Source organism: Rhinolophus sinicus, linkage group LG10 (genome assembly GCF_036562045.2).
Source record: "Rhinolophus sinicus isolate RSC01 linkage group LG10, ASM3656204v1, whole genome shotgun sequence".
Taxonomy (NCBI): Eukaryota; Metazoa; Chordata; class Mammalia; order Chiroptera; family Rhinolophidae; genus Rhinolophus; species Rhinolophus sinicus.
Genome location: NC_133759.1, coordinates 26,394,825 through 26,419,993, shown reverse-complemented (window position 1 = coordinate 26,419,993; position 25,169 = coordinate 26,394,825). Strand labels below are relative to the sequence as shown.

At 35.0% G+C, this 25,169-nt stretch overlaps 1 long non-coding RNA gene across 1 annotated transcript in view; it reads left to right on the top strand.

Moving 5' to 3' along the window:
• Positions 1-2,376: 2,376 nt before the first annotated feature.
• Positions 2,377-25,169, top strand: part of LOC141567099 (uncharacterized) — a 105,201-nt gene continuing 82,408 nt past the window's right edge. Inside the window, exon 1 of the long non-coding RNA XR_012489496.1 lies at positions 2,377-2,666. This is a non-coding gene — a long non-coding RNA (uncharacterized LOC141567099). The remainder of the gene's footprint in view (positions 2,667-25,169) is intronic.

Genomic DNA, 25,169 nt, shown 5'->3' with positions numbered 1-25,169 from the left:
AATTACCTACTTGCTAAGGAAGGGAAAACTGCCCCTCCTAGGACATACAACCTTGGTTAAGGTTAGAAGTGTGCTGCTTAGGGGTTAGCTGACTTTCAAAAGTAACCGAGTTTACAGAATTGCTGACTTTCCACCTGCCTGGGTATTGAAAGGAGGCTGCTACAGATGGGGTGGAATTAACACTAAATCTGGGGTTACTTATTTATAGTTTGGGGCTAGAGCCAAATAATAGAATATTTAATTCCCACCTTAATCATAAAACTTAACATTTTGTATATTAACCATTGATTTTTTTTTTTTTTTTTGGTCTCTTCTCACTAGACTTACACTCCTTGATGGTAGGAATGCTGTTGAGTTCAACTTTGTATCTAATAGATGCTCAAAAATGAATTAATTATTGAAAATACCATATAATAAAAACAAAAGTTAAAAAACTATAGAGAATATTCATATTTACCAATGGAAACATACAAATTTAACCCTAATATGATGGTCCTAACTCAGTGTATGAAAGTATTTATGGTGCGGCCCCCGCAGAAAAAAGAATAAAGAGCATCTCTGAAAAATTAGCACCAGTTGTAAAATTTTGATATTGGCAATTTGAAAGATTTTTTTTTTTCCCTTAATGCCTCCCTCACTCTCTTTAAAAACTTATTTCCTGTTACAGCAATTGATGCTGGTTGTTTATGTATTATTGTCTGTTAATCTCTGTTTATGATTCCCACTGAGAACATGGCTGGTGGAGAAACACAAAGGAGACCAATAATTAGCAGACAGACAGCCTAAGTAACAATGAAGGAAGTGTGAAATTTCTTTCCTTTATGTTTAGGATTTTAAAATCCAGGAAGAGAAATGAACTACATAAAAGGAAGTGTAAATTACTTTGTCATCGGATAGTTTTCATATGTAAAAATGTAAAAAATTGAAGGCATTCTATTTGCATTGGTGTCAGGGGCTGCCATTTGACATATTTTATATACACAATCTCACATTTGCTAAAAACACCTTTGGTAAGTGTTTTCAGGAATGCCTGTGAAAGGTGATTTACCTGCTGCCTCCCACCTGTAGAGCTCTAAGAGTTGAGATTTATCTGGGGGTGGGGGGGGGAAGCTTGCTTAGAAATACATCACCCATCAGCAGAAAATCACTTAGTTGCAGAATAAGCTTTATGACATTTATGAAATAGAGAGGCCATCTTTCATACAGAACAATCAGACAGAATGGGCGGAGAATTGAACAGCTCATGTTGGCATTCAGCTTTACACCAGACGTTTTCGTTCTGAGAATTTTTCTAAAAGGGATCATGCTTACTCTCTGTCACTTTTTTCAGTTTACCTAAACGATGAATTTAGACAAAAATTTTGTGTTTCTATGAAAATGTTAATAGGTGATCAGCCATATTACTGTGGCCAAATGGTTTTTTCAGGCATGTAACAAGATATGTTAGACACAAAAATAGAAGAAAATATTCCTTCAAACATCATTGCCTTTACATGAAACAACTTTTGAAAGTACTTTGAGTAGATGTAATTGTCCCACTTTCTCTCATTTATGAGCCCACAAGATGGTGTCAGTAGGCATTAGTTGGTGTCCAGAGAGACTTTGATTTGGGGTGTCATTTTTGTGTGTGTTAACACAGTAAAGTCTGGCAGATAAACAATCCTTCCTTTAGAACTCAATGTGGAATTGAAACTGAGGCTTGCTCTGCTATGGGAAACATTCATGTGGCTGGTGTTCAAGCTCCAAAAATGGGTCCTTATTTCCATAGGTCCTTGGGGATTCTGGGATAGTAATGGTAGGCTACCAAGTATCCTATTTGTAATGAGAACTCCACTGGATTTGCCCAGTTGAGGTTTTAGGAAAGGTTCTGAGTGAGAATGATCATATTAGGACTCAGGAATATCCTCAAGAAGATAACTGATGACTGAAACAGTACTCTCCAGAAGAGCCCCGGGTCGAAGCAGGACTGTTCTCACTTGCTTCATGGGCATGCAGTCTGTGAAGTCACAAGGGCCCTGTACTCAATATAATGCCCTGCTATCTGCTGTCTTGAATTTCTTAATTTTTTTTTTTTTTTCAAACAAGGGCTCCACATTTTAACCTTTCATTGGGTTCCACCGATTATGTAGCTGGTTTTGCCTCTCAAGCCAAGAAAAATTCAATGGCCGTCTGTCTTTGTTCCAGGACAACAAACGGGTGTGAGAGAGAAGCATTTCAGTGTTATGCTAAAGAGGTTTACTAGTCTGACACCATGCAAAGCTGTTTAATTCACACAACATGGGACATTGTGCAAAACCTTGCAAGGGAAAGGGTAGCCCCTGGAGTTTGCAGCAATGCTGACAATGAGAAGCAAGGTCACTTTGGGCTGCCACTGGGAGACCTGGAGCTTGAAAGCAGCCCTGGAACTGAGGTCCAAAGTATCTCTGGGCCAGAGAGACTCTTGGTTTGGACACTCACATGGAAGCAATCTGAGCCACTCAGGACACATGTGGAAAAGACAAGACTCATGATTGTCCTCCCAGATGTAACATTCCAGTACAAATGAAGGATACTGCAAGGGTAGGAGGAAGGGGAAACCTACTGAAAGCAGACGTTAGATATTCTGAGTAAAACTGGAATCTTGAAGAATGGGAAATAAAATCAAGACTGAGACTTGCTTCTGCCAGGTACGATCTTGGAAACAAATGTCTGTGTTATAATTTCTATGATTTTAAAACTTCTGTAAAAATAGAGCTGCTTAGTTAGGGCTTGAAGGAAAGTTGAGAGGAGGCCCTTCAAGAAATATCAGGAGCTTAACTGTGTGTTTCCATTACACTTTGTGAAAACTAGAAGGAAAATATCTATTCTAAGCTATTTCTTTAGTGAAAATTTGAGTATTGTGAATATATACAGATTTGCACAAAACAGTCTTCAGGAGAAAAACTGCAAAATTGGAAATTGGTGAAGACTAGTGGAAATGTGGATATAGAATAGGCCATTCACACAGGGATAAATAGATTTTTAAAATATGTCTATAAAGCTGGCTTGGACTTTGTTATAGAAACAGATGGTTTTGTAGACAGTTTGGATTGGAGTGAAAAGAAATATTGCTTGCCATGAGATGGCCCAGCATTCAAATGAGACCAGCACCTCAGTCCAAAAGTAGGGTTGAAATTTGACCATGAAAAGGCACATGGGGGCACAATAATTGCCTTCTTACCACATTTCAATTGTAAACTAACTGAGGGCAGGACCAGCATCTCTCACACAGCGCTGTTGATAATGAATGCACGAGCTTCATGATGACGAGCAGAGCTGTGTTCATGAGCAGCAACATCAATAAACAAATAAAGAGAATATTTAAACCAGTCATGGAAGTTAGTTTGCTTGTGTGATGGGGCAGGACTCCAATTTGTAAAAGTCTAATTAATCATCAAAAACCTTCCCTGCATTATTCAGTGTCCTGCTGGAGTGAAGTTGCTGAAACACTTTTCTTTGCTTAGGTATCATGATATCTGATGAATTGCTCCCAGAGAAATTCTGCTCTGACATCATCATTCAGAGGAGAAATAGATAACAGCAGTTAGCACATGTTCTCCATCTAATCATCTTCAAAAATAAAATATTATGTAGTACAAATGCTTATTTGTAAGAGATGGCTCCGGAATCATGGGTGAGGCCACTGTGTACCTATTGGCTGCAAACATATCTACAGACTTCAGACATTTAGAAGGCTGAGAAACTCAGTTTGCAAGGTAGCCTGGTAAAGCAAAACCAACAAGCAGCCTTGATAAAATGAACTTGGATTTGAATTATAGTCCCATCTATCACTGTCCATGTTATATAGGAATAATTAATGTTTCCTCTCATGTTAATGGACATTAATTATTCTTGATATGCCAGCTTATGTTGCTATAACAAACAATCCTCAAATCTCAATGCCTTTACTCAAAAATGTTTCTTTCTTGCTTATAACACATGTTCACTCTGGGCTGATGTGGCTCTGGATGGTGTAGTCACTTGAGGACCTGGGCTTATGGAGCTTCCATCATGAGAGGTGCTTCCATGGAACCATGGAAAAAGAAAAAGTTCCTGCATATTATGCATTAGATCTTACAGCTTCCACACAAAAACGACACATGTCAGTGTAGTCCCTGTTCATTGGCCAAACAAACCACATTGTCATGACAAACTTCAAAGGGGGGTGAAGTGTACTATCCCACCATGTGTCCAGAGGAGAGAAGAATGGGAATATTTTTGTACAGCACCAGTGACTACCACAGAAAAACAATGCATATGCTGTAGTGTTGTTGTTTAATTGTGTCTGTAAAGCACCATAACTGTAGTAGAGGTTCAATGAATGGTAGTTATTATCTGAAGTAGGTTTGATTAAACGAAATAGGCTTCTAGGTAAGTGTGGCAGATTAAACAGTCATGCAAACTTTCCCCAAATTTAAGTGAATTGATAACTATTATGTAATTATTAACCAAAATTATAACAGTTATTTTTAAAATTATAAACTCACAATAATAAAGAAAGTGGGAGAGTAAATGAGAAGATGAAAAATGTCAAGGATTTTTAAAAGATGCCTCAAGGCATATATAAATGAGCTCAATGAATCAAAGCCAGAAAGCAAGTATGAATGCCAGCTCTGCCTTGGGATTTTAGGAAATTCGGAAATTTTGGAAATTCTTAATGAGGAAGAAATTGGAAGAGTAGGTCTTGAGAATATGCTGAACTGGCAGCTGGAATCCAAGATCCACACATTTCGTTGGAATTTTTGAAGGGCCAAGAGCTTCTGTGAAATATGGATTGAAAAAAATTGTCTGCAGCAAAGTCTACAAGGAAATCTATCAATCTCTGCCACAGTTCTGAATGGAAAAACAAAAATAAAAAATATTCTCCTATAGAATGTTTAAGTAGGATTTGTTCCCAAGCTGGTCTTGGCTCTTAATTTATACTATCTAACCAGTCTGGGAAATTCAGAGCAGACATTAAATTAAAGTGCTTCTAAGTTAGTGGTTCTCCCTCATGCCCAGTGGAAGCAAATATTGTCCTGAGGAAAAGTTGTGGTTGCTAAGAGTCCCATGGGTTAAATTCAGTCAAAACAATGAATTTGCTATTAAAAATTAACACAGACACAGAGAAAAGTCACCATGAACAACAGTAAAAGTTAAAAAGCAGAAGAGAAACCCACGTGATTAGGTCAGTGGTAGAAAAACTACCACTCATGGGCCAAACTTGGTCTGCTGCTGTTTTTAATAAATAAAGCTTTATTGGAACTCAGCCATACTCCTTTATTTATGCATTGTCTGTGGCTACTTTTGCTTTATAGTGCTATAGCTGAGTAGCAGTGAAAGAGATTGTGTAGCCCACAACCTAAAATATTTACTCACTGTCCCTGAACAGAAAGTTAGCCTACCTCAGATTTAGACAGTCAAGAACTTCATGTTTTAGAATTATCAGAATTGGAAAATAAAATACCTCTTTGAAGTGAATAAAGACATATAAACTGATTTTTCTTAAGTGAATAAAGAATAAAAGCCTACCAAAAAATGACAAGGGAACTCTTATATTGTTGCTGGGAGTGTAGATTACTGCAATTTCTTGGTAAACAATTTGGCACTATTTTCTCAGCATGAAGATGCTATCATTTGATCAAACTCTTCTATTTTTAGGAAATCTCTTGCACATGTGACATACACAAAGTATGCATAACAATATTTTCAATAGTAAAAACCTAGTAATACCGAAATATGCACAGCCAGAGTGATTCAATAATTTGGAATATAATCATATAATAGAAGATCATAGAGCAGTGAAGATGAATGGTAGCTATAAACATACATTTTAATAAATCTTAAAACATTGGATGGAAAAATAAAATATAATGCCACATACACAGTTTGAAAACATGGACAACTTATTATAATATGTGGAAATTTACATATTTATGTGTGTATACATTTAATATATATTTATCATTTATAATAAAAAACAAATAATGAAAACAATTTGAAATAGTGGTTACTCTTCATAGAGAGGGAAGATAATACAAATGGGATAAGAATAAAATTGAGACAAGAGCTTGAAAGTTTTGAGAAATATTTCTATTTTTAAGCTGGATGGTATTATACACATATATATGACCACAGTCATCTTAGAAATAAAAATAATTCTATATGTATGTATATATACATATATAATTATTTAATTATATATACTTATATTTAATTATATATAATTACATATGATTATATAATTATATAATATATACATGTATGTAATTATTTATACATATATATGCATATATATGTATACACATAGAGTATTGTTACTGCTGTAAAACAAACTGCTTCAAATTTAGTGGAATAAAATGACAACCATTTCGTTATGCTCATATATTCTTTGAGTCAAGAATTTTGCCAGTGCACAGAGGAATAGCTTGTCTCCGCTCTGTGATGTCAGGAGCCTCATTTGGGAAGACTTGAATGTTGGGGATAACAAAAATGGCGAGGGGATTGAATCATCCTGTGATTTCATCATTCACATGTTTAGCACCATGACTAGAATGCTTTCAAAAGTGAGCTCAGATGGGGTCATCAGCTAGAATACCCATATATGATCTCCACATATGCCATAAAGGGGATGGGTTTCAAGACTGCATTCCTAGATAACCAAATAGAAGCTGCATGGTGTTTTCTTACCTAGCTGTGTGAATAACGCATCAATTTCATTGAATTCATTGGCTACAAGAATGTCATAAGGTCAGCACAGTTTTGAGGGAAATTAGACTCCACCCACTGCTTGATGGGAGAGTGACAAGGTCCCATTGTAGAAAAGTATGTCGAATTTGACATATTTTTATGGCCATTATTGAAAATACAATATGCTCAAATTATTTTAATTTTTAATAAAATATATATTAACCACAACATTTTATCGTATAAAATTATATCTATATATATACACAGATGTACATGTAGAGTATTATGTACACATGTAATTTTACATGTGTATAGGTAAGTGCAGAGGGTACCAAAAAATTTACACACATTTTAAGAAAGGAAAACTGTGTTAAAATTGTAATACTCAATATATACTGAAAACAAAAGATGAATACAAGTCACGTTTGACTTCTGCACTTACAAGAGGTACTCAAAGTGGTTACCATCAGTGTCCGCTTGTATACCTTTTTTTGGCACCCCCTGTATATGCTTATTTATAAATATAATTTTATACATGTGTAAACTTGACCTGAGCTTTGTGGAATGGTAGGGGGTGGAGAGAAACAGTATGTATTCTCATCTAGTAATAAGATTTCCCTTAACACTTTTCCACATATATGTCATCATCTAGTAAAATCCTCATTTGTACTATCACCTTTCAATATTATTTAAAAGTTCAAGATAAGAATTCCTTCGCTTAATATAAACCATTCCAGAAAACTAGTAAATACTTTCCACTGCTATGGTCAGCTCTCTATTGACATTCCATTCCTTGCCATTTCAGGGTTATTTTGTATTGTTCTATAAAAACAAAGCTTTTTGCTCTTAATCTTTTGTCTACTTCTTTAAGCTCTATATTAATATTTCCCCTTGATAGATAACTAGTTGTCTAAGTAGATAGGTAGATGCAGATGGACCATTTTATATTTTGCAAACTCATATCACTAGAGACACAATCTGAAAAAGCTTTTCTTGCTATTGTTGTTTTACTTTAAATTCATATTTTTGTTATTATACTATAAAGCTAGTCACTTTAAATATTAATGAAAAGAGAGTTAGTGATTACTTTTTCACACAGGTTAGTATTGCCATAGGAGAAAAGAATGGTGTAAACAACATGATTTTTAGAAATTCAGTCTCTCTAAGGGAATTTCTTTCTCTTGATGCTTTGATTCACATCTTGTCAATGTCAAAGCTGACCTGCGATTTGAAGAGTGTGACCCCTCCCACAGGGACACATCTTCATATGTTCTTTGCATCTCAACTCTTTAGCTAGGACTTCATTATTCTAATTACATCAATTAAGTTTAAAGATGTGAAATCTTTATATATTGTTTTCTTTAGCCATCATTTTGAAAAAAAATTTACTGAGAGCTTTGACAAATGTGTAATTGTGTAACCACTAACACAGTCAAAATATAGAACGGTTCCATCATACACATAAAATTTTCCTCACATTCCCCATTTGTCAAGCAGCACTGCCCACACCCTCAGCCCTTGGCAACCACTGATTGCTTTTCTGTCCCTATAGTTTTGCCTTTTTCAGAATGAATGCAATCATAAAGTGTACAGCATTTTGGGTCTGGCTTCTTTAATTTAGCACAAAGCATTTGAGAGATTCATCCAGGTTATTGTATTTGTATTTTTTTTCCCATTGTTGTTGAGTGGTATTTCATTGTGTGGGTGCATCACAGTTGGTTTATCCATTCTCCAGTTGAACGATTCTTGGGATTGTATACTCCATACTGAGTGCTATTCTCAACCTTACAGAGCTCATGGTTGTAACTCAACCCTTGGGTCCTTTCATTTTATAATTGATAATTTATTCCAATAAATTAATGAGCTCCAGTACTACCTATTTCTGTGGTAGGTAATGAAAGATATAGAGATGAGAATAGCAGAGTCTCAACCTCATATAATTTACAATTAAATGGGGAAACAAATTAGAAGATAGGTATAATAAAAATTTTATAAAAGAGTTATCCAGTAGTTGTTACAATGTACAATAGAAATGCCTAATTTGCTTAGAAAGATCCAAAATTTTGTTATATATCGTATATAATAAAATGCAGTAACTTCTAGCATATTAAAATTGCTTCATGGTATACTTAGTTGTGAAGTATCTCAGAATTGAACTTTTTAATATGACCTGACAATCAAAGACTAATGTAATGGTGCAATGCAATGAGGGAAATTATATACTGGGGGTATCTTTGCTAAGTCAGAGGAGAAAAGATGCATAGCATTAGAACACTCTTAAGTGAGAAAAGTAAATGGCTTATTTATATATGTCAGTAACTATATATAATATGATATACTTTATAACATAATATATATGATATATTTATATTTAATATATTGACATATATAGTTCATATTTTGATATATTGCTATAGTAATATATAAATATATTACACGTGACATTATATAATAATAAAACATAATGTATAGACTAATTTATATAGTAATCCCATGTATGTAAATCCTAAAGGAATTGCATAAATTTATTTATATAGATCTGTATGTTTATAAGAAAGAGGTTCTATAAGAAAGGGCTTGGTGAACTTCAAATAGATTTTTTTACTTGTCACACATAATTTTTAAAATGTGATTGTTCTAAAGATTATTTTTACTTTTTTGGGGTATATTGGAGTTCAAAATTTGTACAAAAATCACATCAATCCTTCTGCATTGAGCATAACTGGGAATCTAGGTCAGAGTCAACTTTGAGTTCAAGGACCAGGTTCTGGATTTATTTCTGTGAAAAATGGCAACTTACTAAATCCCTGAATGATTTCAAGGAGGCATTCTTATTATTTGATTTATTTCCTAGGAAAAAAAGCTTCACACCTTATGAGTATGTATGATATCAAAGATAATTATTTTCTTTATGTCTCACTGAGCTTAGATTTTAGCTTAGATTAAAGCTTACATTTAGTATATGTAACTGAATGAGGTCAGAGGCTACAGAATTGTTTTCTCAAATATGTATGTTACTAACACAGTCCTAACGTTACTTTTTTACAATCCATCAAGTCTTTTTCAGCACTTCCCATCTTTAAACATTGCAAGTACTTTAGGCAAAAGTAAAATAAAATACTCGAAAGGACAATGCCTGCTTTGATTTGTTCTCATGTTTGCTTCCTTTGAGTTGACATAGCCAGTTCCAGTATTTGCTTTTGTTCCCTCTTCCATTTTTAATGATAGACATATACTGGACCGGTGCACTTAAGGATTCTTCTACAGCCCCTTTAAATCTCATTTTATCTTATATGACTCAATATACTACATGTTCTCCTTTCTGTTCCCTACTCTTAGACTTATTGCTTTCCTGAGGTTTGTGTTCTGCCTCCGTATATTTTCTCATCTGTGGAGTTGAGTTTCTGGGATTGCTGATTTTGATATTTTATATTTCCTGCTCTTCTTAAGTTATTTACTTTTACAATGAGGAAGAGATGTCATATGTGTGACCCTTGGAAACATATTCATTCTACGAAGCTAGCCAAGAGCCTGCTTCATAAACCCTCTCTATCTTCTAATCTTATCCTACCCTTCTCTCTGGTGCATTGCTCTTTTGTACGTCTTAATGCTGTGATCCTTTATGGACACTTATCTCATCACTGCTCTAGTGTAGAAGCACCTACTACAGGTCCCTGGTTGGCTTTGGAGTGAGATTTCACTGTGACTGTGTAAGTTTGAAGAGTGATACATGAGTAGGAATAAGACTTCTAAGCTTTACTTCTCACAGAAAAATCTGAAATCATTGCTCACTCTTTCATCTCTATTTTCTGAATTAAGTATGTGTAAAATCTAATTATGTTATATAAAGTAATGCAAGGGAAAGCTAGTTTTTTAAGAGAAAAGACAAAGGTAGAGAAATGGGGAAGAAAAAGAAAAGAGAGGCACTGATTAAGTACAATGAATCTTTAGTTTTTGCTTCCCCATGACAAATAACCGACTCAGTTGACTTTCTTTTTTTTTAACTGTCTATGTAAGCCTCTCTTGAATTTTAAAGTTAATGTGGATTGTGTAAAGAAAAGGTTCCAATCATGACTAAGGAGCCAATTCACTGTTAACCTTACAAAGGGACTGACTTTCTGGGCCTTAGTTTCCTCTAAACTGAGGTTTTCTAAACTATGTTACTGGGAGTTCTTGGCCGCTCCATGAAGGTGCATGGGAGCCCATCTGCAGTGAGATCTCCCAGAGTGGCTGTGTGTTTAGCTATTTTTACCTATTGCCCTGCTACTTGGGAATGATTTAGAGGAAAATTTCTATGTTGACAGTCAAACTTCTAAGTGATCTCATTCTATGAGTCTATGAAAGCTATCATCTCACCAATTCTTATAAAAGGTGCTTTCAGTGTTAAGCCAATGATTTTCAAGTCTGTCTAGATATCAAAATTATCTTTGAAGGTTGTTTATTTGTTTTTAATAAAGATTCCTGCATTTCTTTTCAAATTACTAAATCAGAATTGTGGGGGAGGAAAAATAATTTCCTTCTGTTGAAATAAAATTCTAGGCTAAGATGGAACTGCTTCTGCCTGGGGTGTCATATCAGAAAACTAAAACTTAGGTAACTTTTGTTTCCCTGTAAATGCTCTGCTTGATCAGAAACATAGTATATCCAGTCAGCCAATTCTCAAATGCCAAGCCAACTCTAGGCTCTATATACTTATTTTCTGGTTTCTTTCCCTTCCCCAAACAAGGTTGATTGTGTAGACCCAGCCAATCAAATATTTTCTATTTGTTGCTTCCTTGTTTTTTATTCTCTATCCTATAATATCTTCTTGCTTTCTGCCCCATTTTGCAGTTTTCCGAAAGGAGACTGTCCACTTCATGAAATGTTAAATAAAATTTGTTTGTATCACCTAAATTGCTTTCCTTTAACCATTTTTAACACATCTACCCTTCATTGTTCTTGGCTGAGACCCCCACCCGCATAAATTTTAATGACTTACATATGTATGGGAGCCCCATAAAGATAATGAGACTCAAAAGGTGACCAGATAGTTGAGGCTGATATACCATCTAAGCTAAGGAAAGGGATAAAGGTGTGGGACTTCAAAGGAAGGAAAGGCAGTTCATAGGAAGTTGAGAAGAGCAAATGTTTGGTCATCAAAGGTTGCCCTGCTGCATATATAAGTCTCCCAGATGAAAAAGTTATCTCTAAAAAAAAAAAAAAAAAGTTATCTCTAGTAATTGCTCTGTTCCTGAAACAGGCCCCCCTTTTAAAGTATATTTTCCTTACAAAAGGGTTACTTCTTTGTTTTCAGATTCCTTCTGTGTCTCCAGTTTCTCAAAATAATCAACTGAAAATGATCCTTATGTCAAAGACACATATTTTGGGGTAGCATATTCTGCTACACTTTAGGATTTCTATGGCAAGGGCTGGGCAACTGCAAGTTTCAAATCACTCCCGGGTCATCCACATATGCAGGCAACATTGGAACCACTGCCTAAGATCCAAAGTGTGGGGCTGAACTCAGAAATTCAGATGTGCCATACCTATAACTTGATATAACAGCTAGCAATTTCTACGTATTTTACCTATAAACGTGAAGTTTACCTATAAACTCATAAACGTGAAGACTCTGATTTAGTAGGTCTGGCATAGCTCCCAGGAAGTTGGGAAAAGAAGCATTAGCATATAATTTTTTAAACTCTCTGTATAATGGGATATATGTGTAAATAATACTTTTTTTTAATTTGTTTTTACCTTTCACACATTTTGAGCATTTTTGTTACGCTAGCTAACAAGTAAAGGTGATTCTTCGGTGTTCCAAAATTTAAACTGACATAAGGGACATTAACAGGAAAAAGCATACAAGTTTATATGTTTTAAATGACACAGGAAGCCTTGTATGGAAGGAAGACTCAAAAAAATTGTGGCCTTTATGCTTTTGTAGTAGTACGAATAAACAGACGCCAACGTGGAAAAGTAACTAAACATTGTGGGGAGGTTAGAGAATAAGAATTATTTTAATAAGGTCTATTTGTATAAGAATCTCTAGGTGTCAACTTCTTGTCCTTGATGATAAAAATGTCATTTACCTTCTGGTACAGGGAGGACATCTTTCACAGGAAAATTTCATGCCCCACTTTTAAGCAAAAGAAAGATCAAGGTGGTTTTTGTTGTTGTTGTTGTTGTTGTTGTTATTTTTAGTACTTTTAACTCAAAATAATGCAAAAGTGGCATATTTTGAGGTGGCATATTCTGCCACTCTTCACTACATAAAAGTGTTATAATTGTTTTTTAGTGCATTTTTGTACCATCATAACATTGCTGAGAGATAGATAATTATCATACCCATTTTATAAGTAAGAAAATGAAAGCACAGAATATACAGGGCACTAATGGAAGGCTGCAAAGCTGGTAAACGTCAGAACTGGGATTCAAACCCAAACTCTGACTTACAATATATGAACTCTAATGTACTTTGCCTCACTTCAAAGTTATTTGGAAAGCACTCACGTCTGGTGGTACTACCATCATCTGGCAAAGCACCCCCTACAAATGGGAATAGAAGAAGTGAAGGAAGATTAGTAGCAATTGATTCATAAGGCTATGTGTTATATAAGACTTTTGCACAGACCTCTAGAGAGAACATATGTTGGTCAGAGACAGAGTTGGAGGTGGAAGTAATAAGAGATAAAAGCAGGTTTGCTGCAACCCACTCCCTACTTATCATTTCCACAGAAGCTTGGTATTGTTGAAGAACATTTTTGCAGTAAGAAAGCTGATTTTGGTCCAGGGTTTTGCTTGGGGATAGGATTTAGAGAAGTTTTTGTATTGCTATTATCATAATAAATAGCAAATTTAAAGACTTTAATTTTATAATTTGCTGGAACCATCTGGACTTGGAATTATACAATAGCGAGAAAATTTGTAAAATCACATTATGTAAACCTTTCCCCTACAAAATCTAAGGAGAAAATATTATTTATTTATAAAGTGGAAATAAAATTATGGGTATGTGAAAGCCAATTATCTAGGATTCTTTTGTCAATCTTACGTTTAGCTCCTGAGTTGGAAATTATACTATTAAATGTTCTTTGAGAGCAGTTCATGGCTTGAAAATGTGCTTGTTCTGGACTTCTTGTAACTTCTTTCCTGCATATCAAATTAAATGTCTATACAACATTTTAAGAAAAAAAAAAATGAAGGTTGTATCAAATTTTTATTTTAGTTTGCTCAATGGTATCTATCACACCTTGAGATCAGGGAAGTAGCTGACCTTCAATCTGGTGCTTAGGAAAGCCCACCCATTCAATTTTGGTTACTTCACTGATTTCTAGCTCTGGATTTGAGAAGAGTGCTTTTAAACTTCTCTTTTGGACAGAGTTGGTTTTAATGATTCTCTTGATAGATGTGATCAGATAGGTGTTTATGACCTTGGTACTCTGAAAGATTATCTTATTGGCCTTCTATATAAAGTAATAGTTGATACTATTCCTACAGTCTGTATGGAATGCATGCTGCTCTCCTTTTCTCCCTCCACTTTAGTCAAGCTCTTTTCTTGGTTTATCTCTTACAATGGTCTCTGAGTTGGTGAGAAGGTACAATTTCCATCAAATAAATATTATATGTCCAGCAATCTAATGTTTGAGCACAGAATACATTATGGCACTACAGCCCCCTACTGTATTCAAGGGAAAGGGCTTTTGGGCTCTTTTCTAAGTCAATCTAGGCAGGATTTATAATTCAGCTATTTTGACACTAATCAGGTTGGAAATTCCTACACTCACACAATTTTTACTTGATTAAAATTTGGCCTAAATATGTCAGGCTGTTTTGTCACAATGCATTACCAAAGCAGGAAAGGAAAAAAAAAGTACCTGGGATTTTTCTTGAGTTCATTGAGTGGTGGGGTGTATGGTATATATCTATGCTTCATGTATATATATTTATTTCCCAATTATTCTACACAAGTTTGATTAATTTGCTCTTAAAGTGCCATGAAACTGTTCTTTATGATAACTGTTTACTTTGAATTATTTATTCAATGAATGTAAACTGATACAGAAAATGATTTACTTATATGAAAGATAATTATGTGACTAAAGATCCTGATTAATTGCATTATTCAATACACATGAATACTGAATCTAAAATGTGGAACCATTCTATTCCATTTAAATGGGGGTGGGGAACTAGCATCACTTTTTAAAAACGAGAGTTGAAGACAGGGTTTTTGTTGCTATGATTATATTTGTGGTTTTAATTGCTGAAAAGTTCATGTTTGAAAAGCATCTGCTGTCAAGGCAGAAAAGCAGTAAATGTTTATAACACTTTTCATACAATGGCAATTACATTGACAATCTATTTTGAGAATAACCAAAATGGTTCCATTTACTGTGTGTTCTGTGAAGGACAATCAGGGTCAATATAATGCCTATGAAAATGTCTGATATAACAGATACTTCTACTATGTCACTTCCATTGATGTTATAAAGGGAAAATGGAGACCTGAACCCTGAAATAATGGAGAAGAAAAGGAGCCTTTTATTATGCTACTATTATCACATCTGGGAGTCACTCCCTTGGGAAGCCATGCAGCAGAAACTTCCATTTGAGCATTTTAATGCTGCTTTTCTTTAGAATATTGAAAAGAAAAAAACAAAAACAAACATAAAAAACCACACTGATATTTCAAAATACATGCAAAAAACTCGGAAATGTTAAATTGTAAAGGCACATTAGTGACCTACCAGTCTATTATTTCTTCAATAAAGTCCTGCTTGAAGACTAGAAGAAAGATAAAAAGAACTTTATGACCCACTTTGATTTTCAAATTATATGATACAGGGAAGCTTTTGGAAAATCTAGAGCAATTAACATCAGCCTTCAAATAAAAACTAAAACAAAACATTTAAGAAACCCTAATCAACCCAAATGAGTTTACTCAATTCCAAAGTATCTAAAATATGTTTTCCTATTTTGTTTTGCTTCTGTTGAGAGTGCTGAAAGGGAAAGCTTTTAGAATGGAGATCCAAGAGGCAGGAAAGATTTCTGGAATTCTGCTTCTTCTTTTCAAGGTAGATGGAGTAAGTCGTAAAGATAGGCTAGCACATATGTACCTGTGGTGAAATGCTGCCGCTGGCTCACCCTGGCTCAGGAGAGTCAGTTGTTAATTTTCAGGAATTTCACAAGTCAGTTGTTCAAGAAAAGAATGATTTGGAATAAATATAAACATAGAATTAAACTATATTAAAACAAAAGTAATAAATATTTAAACTCATCATTTTCCAATTATTTTATTACATTTTACTATTATCTGTGCTTTGGAGATTATTTATGTCTATTGTATCTGTATTATGGAAATACTATAAAACAGCATGCTGCTGCACATTTCTTCCCAAGACTATGTGGATAACTTCTTGGTAGCTTGAAACCACCTATGATGGGAGTATTAGCACATGGTCATGGTAGTAATATTTATACCACATATATCAGATATTGGCAAATGCTATTATAATTCAGACTTAACTTAAAAGTGTGTATTGTTGATTTGAAAAATTGCCAAAGACCTTAACAGACACCTCATCAAAGAAGATATACAGATAGCAAATGTGCATTTGAAAAGATTCTCCACATCATATGACATCAGGAAATTAAAACAACAATGAGATACTAGTAGACATCTATTGCAATGGCCAATGGCCAAAATCCAAAATACTGACAACATCAAATGCTGACAAAAATGAGGGTCTCATACATTGCTGGTGGGAATTCAAAATGATATAGCCGGTTTTGAAGACAGTTTGGAGGTTTCTTAACAAAACTAAACATAGTTTCACAATATGATCCGGCAGTCATTCTCCTTGTCATTTACTCAAAAGAGTTGAAAGCTTATGCTCACATAAAAACCTATAAACAAATGTTTATTGCAGCTCTTCATAACTTCCAAAACTTGCAAGCAACCAGGTTGTCCTTCAGTAGGTGAATGTGTACGTAAACTGTGGTATATCTGGACAATGGAATATTATTCGGCACTAAAAATAAATGAGTTATTGAGCCATGAAAAGACATGGAAGAAACTTAAATGCATAGAAGCCAATCTGCAAGGGCTAGATATTCTACAATTACACCTATCTGACCTTCTGGAAAAGGTGAAACTATGGAAACAGTAAAATGATCAGTAGTTGTGAGGGGTTGGAAGGGAAAAAGGATGAAAAAGCAGAGCACAGAGGATTTTAAGGGCAGTGACAATGCTCTGTGTGGTATTATAATGATGGATATATGTCATTATACATTTGTCCAAACCCATAGAATGTATACAATTCTATGAACTCTAATATAACCTATTGATTTGGGGTGATGACGTGTCAATGCAGTCATCAGTTGTAATAAATGTACCAGTCTAGTGTGGGATGTTGACAGTAGAGAGTCTGTGCCTGTGTGGGGTAAAGAGGGAAATGAGACACTGCTATACCTTCCTTTTAATGTTTCTGTGAACCTAAAACTGCTCTAAAAATAAAACTGCTCTCATAAAAAAAGTGTGTAGTGTCTATAGTTATTACATTGCTATAAATTGTAATAATTTATAAATTGTTACAAATTTCGGGAATATTCTTCCAGGATCCCAAACTGTTATACAACTTAGTCAAGAAATTACCCAGTCATTGGCAAAGCAGTGAAGTTCCAACACACATCATCATTGTTTTACTTTTATCCTAATTAACATAAAGGAGATGTAAACCAACATTCATGTAGGAACTACACTTGTTCATCAATTGCAATATTTGGCTGTTTATGGACACAAAAATTGTGCCAAAATCAATGAAAGCATTCTATGAGAATCAATTGGCTATATGAATTTATAATAAAGAATATTGTGTATTTTAGAATTTGCAAATATGTGCGCTACATATTCTTTTTGTCAAAAAATTTATAATAAACATTTATGAGTGCGTGTACATGCATGCACATATATTTTTCCAGAGCAAATTGTTAAATGTGACCAGCATACCACTGTGTACCTAAATACTATAATTTCAAATAATGTAGCCTAAGAACATCTCTGTCCCACCTACCTGTTGTGAGGCTTGAAATTTCTCCTTTATAGGTGAACTCATTAGCTTAAAATGTTGAACACTTTCAAAATGCAACTGTTTCTCAAAAGGGTACTGATGGAATTTCAATCATGTACACCTAAATTGGAATTAATATGTCAGATAAGGGTTCATTTTAGTGCCTTGCAAGATTTTTTTCTTAATTAAAGTTTATTGGGGTGACAGTTGTTAGCAAAGTTAAATAGATTCAGGTGTACAATTCTGTAATACATCATCTATATATCACATTGTGTGTTCACCACCCAGAGTCAGTTCTCTTTCCATCACCATATATTTGATCCTCTTTACCCTCATTTACCCCTCGCCCCTTACCCTCTGGTAACCACTAAACTATTGTCTGTGTCTATGAGTTTTGTTTCTTCATTTGTTTTTCTTGTTCATTTGTGGTATATATACAAAATGGAATACTATTCTGCCATAAGAAAAAATCAGAGTGCCATTTGCGAAAATATTTTTTTTAAATTGAGATTTTATGATTTTGAATACTAGAAAGATAAAACTCAACAAAACTTAGAAGAGGAAAGTAAGGCTCAGAGAGTTGATGGTCAAGAAATCACAGAAATATTTAAATAATAATAATATGAAAAATTCACTTAATAAATGGTCATTATATGCTATGATCTAAATGTTTGTGTAGCCCCAAAATTCATACATTAAAATCTTAACCATCAAAGGTGCTGGTATTTGGAGATGGGGACTTTGGGATATGATTAGGTCATGAGGCTGGAGATCTCACGAATGGGGTTAGTGCTCATATAAAAGCGACCTCACAGAGCTCCCTAGATCCTTCTGCCATGAGAAGATACAAAGAGAAGTCTATGACCTAACAAGGGCCCTCACCCAGATCATGCTGGCACCCTGACCTCAGACCCCATAACTGGGAGCAGTAAATTTCTGCTGTTTATAAGCCAACTAGTCTATGATATTTCGTTACAGCAATCTGAACAAACTGAGACACAATATGTCATTCAACATACTAAGAACTTAGTACGAATTATTTTATTTAATTCTCCCATTGATCTTCTTTTGGTACTTCACTTTGTCCATTTTACAGGTAGGGAAACTGAGACACAAAGCCTTTTGAAGTAATTTGTTCCCAAGGTCCCACAGTTGGGATCATAAATCTAGGATGTGGGCCACAACTGTATCATTAAAGGACATATTCTTTTTTTCCTCCAGCTTTATTGATAGATAATTGATGTATAGCATTGTATAAGTTTAAGGCATACAATGGATTGATTTGATACAACTACATATTGCAAAATGATTGCCACCATAGTGTTAACTAACACCTCCATTGTGTCACATAATCACCATGTATGTTTTGTGGTTAGAACATTTAAGATTACTATCTTAAAAACTTCAAGTAACAATGCAGTATTATTAACTATAACCACCATGCTTTACATTAGATCCCTAGAATTTATTCATCTGTAACTGGAAGTTTTATCTTTGACCAACATCTTCCTATTTGCCTCAACCTCCAACCCCTGGTAACCACCGTTCTACTCTCTCTTTTTATAAGTTTGACTTTTTAAGTGTCCACATATAAGAGATATTGTTTAGTTTTTGTCTTTCTCTGTCTGACTAATGCCCTTGAGATCCATCCATGTTGTCAGAAATAGCAGGATTTCTTTCTTTCTCATGGATAAATAATATTCCTCTGTGTGTGTGTGTGTGTGTGTGTGTGTGTGTGTGTGTGTGTGTATCAATCACATATTCTTTATCCATTCATCCATTAATGGACACTTACATTGTTTCCATATCTTGGCTAACGTGAATAACGCTGCAATGAACATGGGAGTACAGATATCTCTTCAATATTCTATTTTCATTTCCTTTGGATATTACACAGAAGCAGGATTGCTGAATCATATGATAATTCTATTTAAAAATTTTTGAGGGGCATCCATATGGCTTTCCATAGTGGCTGAACCAACTTGCAATCCCACGAACAGTGCACAAGGGTTCTCCACATCCTCACCAACACTTGTTATCTTTCATCTTCTTGATAATAGACAATCTAATAGGTTTGAAGTGATATCTCATTATCGTTTTGATTTGCATTTCCCTGATGATTAGTGATGTTGAGCATATTTTTATGTACCATTTGACCATTTGCATGTCTTTGAAAAAAGGTTTATTCGTTTCCTCTGTGCATTTTTAAATTGGATTTTTTTTTTTTTTGTATTGAGTTATATGAGTTCTTTTTATATTTTGGATATTAACATACATATGATTTGCAAATATTTTCTCCCATTCCATAGCTTGACTTTTTTATTTTGTTGGTTGTTTCTTTTGCTGTACAGAAATTTTTTAGTTTGATGTAGTCCTATCTTTTAATTATTTGTTATTGTCGATTGCGCTTTTGGTGTCATATCAAAAAAATCATTGCCAAGATCAATGTCAAGATTTCCCCCTATGTTTTCTTCTAGAAGTTTCATAGTATCAGGTCTTGTTTACGTCTTTAATCACTTTCAAGTTAATTTTGCATGTGGTGTAAATTGGGGGCCAATTTCATTCTTCTTCATGTCGTTATCTGGTTTTCCTAGCACCATTCGTTGAAGATACTGTCCTTTCCCCATTGAGTATTCTTGGCTTAAAGAGCTTATTCTTTAATCCATTACTTTTGTATCACTCCTAGAATCCAGAACTTTAATTCCTGAATTAGAGTTTATCATACAATTTTGTGCCCCTCCCTTTAGTATAACTATTACATAATATAAATAAAGGCAGAAAAATTATGTTCTGAAATATTAACTGATTGGAAGAGGTTCAGAAATTGATGCCTAGGTAGCTCCAACGTTAAGAAGTTATATAGAACAGGAGAAATAAGGAGAGGAGGCTACATTTGTTAAGTAAGGCCACAATAATGCTGCATACGAAACAGTCCCCCAAATCTCAGTGGTGTAACAAGTACTTGTCTAGCTTGAATTAGCTGCTCTAGGCTGGGCTTAGCTGATGCTCACTGTGCTCACTCAAGTGTCTACATCCTAGCTGGAAGCTTTGTTTTAGGCAGGGCTGGACCAGAGCAGCTTATCTGCAGTAACTCTGTTCCACAGCAGCTCATGCTGCATTGGGCAAGTCCAGGCGTGTCCTTCTCATAATGATGGCATTTTCATGACTCTACTTACAAAACATTTGCTAATAAACCATTGACCAAAACAAGTCACACAGTGTAACTAAAACTCAAACAAAGGAGAAGTAAGCTACACTCACAATGGTTTGCCATTGTAAAGTATTTTTGTTTTTGCAAAGATGTGTATTGGGGGAGGTAAATGAATCTGTTCACGAAATCTACCTCAGAAGCTAAAGTTCAGTGACCAATGACATTGGAAAAAAACAGTGTTTCACTAGAAGCCAAGTAAAGAAACTGCGTCAAGGAGAATACAAAGGTCAGACAATTAAGTTCCTGAACTCATCCTAGAAAAAGTGCTACAAACCTCATTGCTGAATATCACTATGGTCACCTTTGAAGTGCTCCCCTTGGGAAGGTATGTGCCGACACCAGCACCCAGTCCATCCTTCAAAGCAAGTTTGGAACTCTTTTTTCTGGAATGACCATCAGAGCTGTCATCTTATTACCCTTGATATCCTGAATGTCATCAAAATGTCTTCCTTTCAATACTTCCTTTATCTTCTGTAAAGAAAAAAGTCATCGGGGGCCAGATTAGGTGAGTAGGGAGGGTATTTCCAATACAGTTATTTGTTTACTGGCTAAAAACTCCCTCACAGACAATGTCGTGTGAGCTGGTGCATTGTCGTGATACAAGAGGCATGAATTGTTGGCGACAAGTTTAGGTTGTCTAACTTTTTCATGCAGCTTTTTCAGCACTTACAAATAGTAAACTTGATTAACTGTTTGTCCAGTTGGTACAAATTCATAATGAATAGTAGCTCTGATATCAAAAAAGCTTAGCAACATCATTGCAACAAGTTCTCGAACTTAATTGTCAATACCTGTAGTACAAGGAATAGAGAATTGTTAGCATATGTCTTTGAATAGGCAGGATGGGATAGGGTCTATCATTATTAGAAGGATTGTCTTTATATAGGAGCCTGAAGACTTTATCTAGAGTAACAGAAGGTGGAGTATATCCTGGTATTGGATAGCTGTGGTCATGGGAGTTTGTAGAAATTCCCTAGGATACCACAGACTTCCAAACTGTGGAATTCTGTAGTTTAAATGTGAGAGAACCATCAGCATAATCATTTACAGCTGAACACTTTCACTTTCTGTGACAACTCTCAATTTTACTTTTCATGACTTTCAACTAGCTTATGTATATACTGGAAATCAGCATAAAACATTCCTCCCTCCACTCCAAGAAATCGCATTAAAGCACATCAACTTCTCAATGTTTCTTTTAGACCTGAGAGTTTAAAAGACTTTTTATCCCAACTGAACAAACTGCCTGGTTAAAATTACTCTTGAAGTACCTCTTACAGGATTAAACATCTAAAACATTTAGTGATAAAAATCAACCGCTCCCTTTGTACTGATTGAGTATTAAGAGTTTTCTTTTTCCTGAGACTAGAACTTGATTGACTCAATGAATACGAAATCCCAAGAACACTTGTAGCAACTAAAAGAAAAGAAGGAAAAGAAAGGCTAAGAATGAACAAAATATTCTATAATATCTTAGCACCTACGTGGAATTTTCCAAAGATGCTATTAGTTCTCTTTATTATGAATTTTGTTTTCAGAAAGTAACAAAAAAATGTGTCCCTCCTGAAGTACTCATAGTCTTCAATTAGAGCCTTTCCATATTTAGTCACAAAATATCTGCCTTTTTTTTGTCTCCTGTCATCAATGAAAGCGACCTCTTGCAATAGTCTGCAGTGACCTTATTTTTACATCAGATTGCTTAGCTCAATGTTGGAATGAAAACAGATAATACTACAATATAAATCTGTTCTTATAATAAAAAATTGGAAATGATGAAGGGTGGCAGATGGGTTTCAAACTAAAGGAATCCATTGTCCATGAGCTTTGGCATTTAAAAAGCAGATTCTATGCCAAGGATAAGATGGACATTTGGGACACGTTTGGCCAAGGATCTTGTCCTCATTTCTGTCATTGGGACCATCTTTGTGATACAGGCTTCCATATACATGCTGCATGGTGTGACGTCAGCCTACCTCCTTTGCCAGGTTGTGCAGACTTTGTGTGGGGCTCTCAGTAATCATCATCATCGTCATCTTCATCATCATCATCACCTAGGTGATTTGCTTGGGTGGAAGCACAGCAATGTTTTCTAACTCTGTATTATAGCCTGCTATGGGGAAATTATTTGAAATAACTGCTTTAACACTGAGCCGTCTTTGATGAAATCTTGAAATTTATTTCTTTTACAAAGAGGACATACATACTCATTTAACATGAAAACCAATCTTAAAAATGAGCTGAAACTATGTTCTTTCCATTTTAACTAAAAAAGTCACATTCTTCACACCTTTTGCTAAATCATGTCTAAAGAAAATCCAATATAGTGTTCTCAGAAAGGAACTGGGACTGTTCATGGCAATGTCTGGAGACATGTTTGCATGTCACAGTGTGGGAAGGGGTTGCTCCTTGACCATGAGAGGTAGTACCGGAGACACTGCTCAGCATTTTACAATGCATGGGACAGTCTCCCCCACCCCCCAAAATAATTATCCTTCCCCAAATGTCCATGGTGTAATACTGAGGTTGGGAAACCCTCTGTAAGGAGATAATCATGTCAGATCTTCGTACCACGTCCTAGTGAGTCCAGAAAAAGTTCATTTCCCCCTCAAATACTCAAATAGATCTTCAGTAGATTTCCACCTCTAATGCAGAATGTGAAACGACACAAAAGACCTTCACTGTGGTAACACCAAGGAAAATATAGATAATGTAAAAGTCACACACGTTTATGTGACTATTTCAGAATTCAAGACGCAAGAAAGCCTTGGTGAACTGACTTCCAGAGAATGGAACCCTGCACAGCTGATCAGCGAGCCGCAGCAGGTTCTGGGGCAAAATCGTGTCTGGATATAGATAGATGATGAAGAAAGCCTGCCAGACACCTAAACCTTTGAGGCTGAGAAAAAGACAGCCAAGCTACTGGTAGCAATAGCTGGGAGCAGGTAGGATGGATAGGGGTCTGGAAAATACCCAAACACAATACTTAACAGTTTCCAGGGAACAACAAAGCTCCCTGCTTCTCCTTTCTTCTAATTTTTATGAGAAAAATAAAATGAAAGTAGGACTAAGAAGCAGAAAGAACCCGGGCATTCTCACACACTCTCCAAGTGCCTGGAACAACTGAACCAAATCATTCAGCCTCAGTCCATCCCTTTCTTGGCTTCAAGCCCAGACACTGGTTAAAAAAAAAAAAAAAGTCTAGTCCCTGGATGACAATAGGGGCAGCACCGTAAGAAAGGCAGCAAGAACAAGAGTGGTGGGTGGTCACTCAATTTTCTTAACACTGTGGCTCAGTCACAGACTCATGGTGAAATGTCTTTACTTTAGCAAACAGATGACCAAAAGACTTTCCACTCTCAGGGAACAGTAACAGTCGTAGTAGTATTAGTAGCAGTAGTAGTAATAGTAAATTGGCAATATTCCTCAGCCTCTATTATTCTTCCCTAGATAATATCCCTATGCTATAAAAGAAAAAAAAATTGCAAGACATACAAAGAAGCAAGTAAAGAGAACTTATGTTCATAAAATAACATTTGCTTAGACTAACCTACAAATAACACAGGTATTGAAAGCAGTTGACAAGGACTTGAACATAATTTTTATGGACATGTTGAAGAATTTGAGAAAAGAAGGGAAGAATGAAAGAATAGACAGAGAAGTCCATTAAATAAGTGGAAACTGCAAAAATAGCAAAAAAGAAAATCTAGATATACATCAAAATATATGAAATTTAAAAATACATTAAATTAATAGCTATAAATAACAGAAGAACTGTAAATAGCTCTGTAAATAACAGGATAAATTATCTTAAAAACAGAGCAATAAAATTATCTGAAATGAAGAACAGAGAGAAAAAAGATTTAAAAAGAGCAGAGCACATATCAGCTGTGGGATCAAATGATCAGACAGGCACACTAGGATTAACAGAAGGAGAGGAGAGATTGGACCTGAAAAAATTTTGAAGATAAAAGAGTACATGCTTTATGTTTCAATTTATCTGAATTTCAAGATTGTTTAAAATTCATTATATATTAATTTATAATATAACAATTTATAATATAACACTTATACTATAAATACATAATATAATAGTTTTTAATAGTATTTTATAAATATACAGAGGGTGCCAAGAAAAACGTATACACCTTTTAAGAAAGGAAAACTGTATTAAAATTGTAATAGTCAATATATACCGATAATAAAATATGAATACAAGTCAC